General features: G+C 38.2%; 1 pseudogene; it reads right to left on the bottom strand.

Annotated features, from left to right (window-relative positions):
* Positions 1–4,087, bottom strand: part of LOC102824071 — a 16,009-nt pseudogene that overhangs the window by 1,444 nt on the left and 10,478 nt on the right.

Raw genomic sequence — 4,087 nt, 5'->3', positions numbered from 1 at the left:
GGGGGCAGAGTGTGCCCTTTGGGTGCTTGAATAATTGCATATTCCTGAGTGTTTTGGTGTACACTCAAAAAAAAAAAAAAAAAACCCAGAGGGAATAGAAGCAAATACTGTTGAATAATGAACCATGTATGCAGAGGATTGTAATCATTGCAATGAACTGATGTCCCCCCCCATGTAAACTATCACTCAATTCACAATAAAAACTTTAAAAAGAAGACTTTTTAAAGTACCTTATAGCACATTGTCCCATCTTTTTTCCATCTGCGAACACAATTATTGTCCCAAGCTACACTGTTGTTAGTAGGATGCTGATTATGTAACTAACGAATCCATATCTTCCACACAAAAGTCTGCACCACAGAGGAGGGCACAATAAAATGATTGGCAATTATCAGTAAATCTAGAAAACAATAATATATCAAAATCAATAATATGATTGTTGTTGTTGTTAGATGCCATCAAGTCGATACCGACTCATAACGACCTTATGCACAGCAGAACAAAACACTGCCCAATCCTGGGCCAACCTCACAATTGTTGCCACATTAGAGCCCATTGATGCTGCAACTTTGCCAATCCTTCTCACTGGGGGTCTTCCTCTTTTTCTCTGACCCTCCACCTTACCAAATATGATATCCTTCTCCAGCGACTGGTCCCTCCTACAAACATCAATCTCAGCATCATTTTGACAATATTGATTAGGACCCACTATACAGTTTCTATAGTAATTTCTATATAACATAAGAGAATCCAGATAATCACCAACCAAAACTTTTTGGGCTTTTTATTCTATATGAATTACTTCTATGTATTTCAGTTAGATTGAAGTAAGGATCTGTTGGAATATCTTGAGCAGGCATGTCCAGGGAGGGTCAAAGCAAAACTCAAGGAGCAGGTTTCTCTTCACCACGTGGTGGTACACTGGTCCAGGTGGAGTCAGAGTTTCTATGGGAAGTCTCAGAATTGTGATGGCTTACCCAACAATTGGAGTCCTGGTGTGGTGCTGTGAGTTAATGTGCTGGACTGCACAGTCAGTTTGAACCGCAAGGTTGGTGGTTCAAGCTCACCAGCAGCTCCTTGGAAACCCTATACAGGGTTCTTGTGGGTTAGAACTGACTCGACAGCACTCAACAATAACAACAACACAACAGTTGGTTAAATTGCTGGCCTCGTAAATTGATTGAGCTAGTCTAACAAAAACTAGCTGGAGAAAGAAAGGCCTACCATCATGAAGGCTGAGGGTAATGCATGAGATTCTTCACTCGGGTTAGGTAAGGGATGCTTCTGAGCTGGTACGTAAGGCCTCTCAGTCACTCTGCTTCCCACCACTCTGTGGTGAGGGGGCTTCTTCAGTTGTGTAGGAGGTATCCAAATTAAACTCAAGCTTTGTGTTACTTTTGCCAGTAGGATTTTTTTTTTTTTGCCAGTAGGATTTTTGTTGTTGTTTTTTTTCACTATAAAACAGCAATCATCTCATAAATTCTTTTATTAATACTTTTCTCCAGAACTATTACATACGTAGCATCTACATACTTTAAAAGTTTTTTACTTTGAGGCCACTTTCTCATGGAAATTTTTAACTTAAAAATTGCAATTATAATGTCAGTGTTGTTGTTGTTAAGTGTCATTGAGTCAGTTCCATCTAGTAGCGACTGGTGAGTTTGAACCACTGACCTTGCAGTTCAAACCAACCTTATGGTTGAGTGCTCATCATACAGTACCACACCAGGATTTTTTAAATTGCCTAATTGTTCTTTAAACCAGTACTAGGGGCTGAGGATGATATGGGCAATGGAAGCTTCAGAATAAACTGAGCATCAGTAGGAAATAATCTGGCTGGTGAAATGAGCCCCTCACTCATGACCTAAATGTGAGGTAGTTCCCAAAGGAGATAGAATTCTCCTAGAGTTATTTTTTGTTTTTGTTTTGCTACTTGCATGGCAGTGACATTTAGATATGGAAAGACTTCAGCCCAGTGTGAATATGTATACATCATAATGAAAATATATTTATAATGATTGTATAGTTCTAATTACATGGAGTCTATGTGCCATTTAACATAGGCCTTGGCTTGTTGTTGTTAGGTGCCATCGAGTCAGTTCTGACTCTTAGCAACCTTACACACAACACAGAGAAACCCTGCCCTGTCCTACACCAACTTCCCATCATTGCTATGCTTGAGTCCATTGCTGCTGCCACTGTGCCAATCCATCTCATTAGGAGTCTTCCTCTTTTTCACTGACCATCTACTGTCCTTCCCCAGGGACTGGTCCCTTCTGACAATATTCCCAAAGTATGAGTATTGAATTCTCACCATACTAGCTTATAAGGATTATTCTGGCTCTATTTATTCCAACACAGATTGGTTTGTTCTTTTGGCAGTCCATGGTTCCCTTAATATTGTCATCCAATACCATAGCTCAAATGCATCAATAATTCTATGGTCTTCCTTATCCATTTTCCAACTTTCACATTCTTATGATGTTATTTAACGTACCATGGCTTGGGTAAAGCACACTTTAGTCCTCAAATTGACATCTTTGCTCTTCAGCATTTTAAAGAGGTCATAGGCAGCTGATTTACCTAATGCAATACATTGTTTGATTTCTTGACTGCTGCTTCCATGAATATTGATGGTTGATCCAAGCAAAATGAAGTATTTTACAACTTCAATCTTCATTTATATGGATATTGTTTATTGGTCCAATGGTTAAAATTTTTGTTTTCTTTACATTATGGGGCAACCCATACCAAAGGCTGTGGTCTTTGATTTTCATCAGTAAATATTTTAAATCCTTTTTGCTTTCAGCAAGCAAGGTTGTATCATCTGCATATCGCAGGTTGTTAATGACTTTTCCTCCAATCCTGATGCCATGGTCTTCTTCATATAATCCAATTTCTTTTTTTTGGAAGGTTCTAAATCAGATTTATTAGGCAGCACAGAAACAACAGATAAGAGAGACTATGTTACAAAAGGAGCTCAGGCTGCTCAGAAAGAGCATGGGGCCAGCTGAGGGATGAGGGAGAGGAGACGAGTCTTCAGACCACTGCACAGGAACACGAAGACCCCTGAGCTAAACAAAGTTAAGAATGAAATGCTACACAGACAAGTTTCTTTGAAGACAGAAAGCTAAGAAACCCACAAACTAAAACACCGTGTCCACAATGACTATAGCACATCCCTTAGGGGTAAGTATACATTTGTGGCAAGTTAGCAAAGTTTCCATAAAGAGGCCACTTTCAGGAGATGATTAGGTAGACTTGCAATGAAATTACATTTCAAAAGATGCATTCAGAAATACAGTATATTTTCACTGAAATACAGAAATACAAATAAGACACATTTGTCTAGATCAAAAGCATTTTTTAAAACATCATGCATAAATAAATCTCACTAAAGACCACGTCCTATTCAGCGACAAACAATTTGCAAATAATAAATGAAAAAGAAAGTGTTTCATCACAAACATACGCTAAATTTGCGTTCTGCTTTAGGGCATTACATTGAAACGAATCTCATTCTCACAATCATTTTTTTCTTCTTCTTAACCTTAATCACCAACGGCTGGGCAACTGAAATGGACATCAGAACTATATAACTGTCAGAGAAATATGTAAACCTCATTTATGTTTCCAAAAATTCATTTAGAGAGAGAAACAGGTCCAAATAGTTGCCTGTCTGAATGTATTGCAATTACGTTACAATTATTTTCCAAATACACAAATATGCTTTGTCTTTTCTCAGTTCATCACTCACTCAAACAATCTGCCCTTCTGGGATCAATTGTTTGTTAATAAATAATTGTTTACAGTCACAGAATGATGTTAGGAGATTTTCTTATTAGTTTGCCTTCTGCACCCTAATAAGATTGAAAACTAACAGATTCCCAAGAGTCTAACCTTAACCTCGCTTTGTTTAACAGCCCAGGAAATGATGAACCATCTGCTTCAGAAAATAATGGACGGCCAGGAGGAAATATTGTTTAACTGTAGATTAACCTTCTTGTGAAGCAGTCTGAAGCAGTTCAGAATTAGCAACGAAAGCCAGCCAGAGACACAAACGGGGTTTTTTTCTCTATCAGTTGTG

Source organism: Chrysochloris asiatica, unplaced genomic scaffold, assembly GCF_000296735.1.
Source record: "Chrysochloris asiatica unplaced genomic scaffold, ChrAsi1.0 scaffold00439, whole genome shotgun sequence".
Taxonomy (NCBI): domain Eukaryota; kingdom Metazoa; phylum Chordata; class Mammalia; order Afrosoricida; family Chrysochloridae; genus Chrysochloris; species Chrysochloris asiatica.
This window is presented reverse-complemented; position numbering and strand designations above follow the sequence as displayed.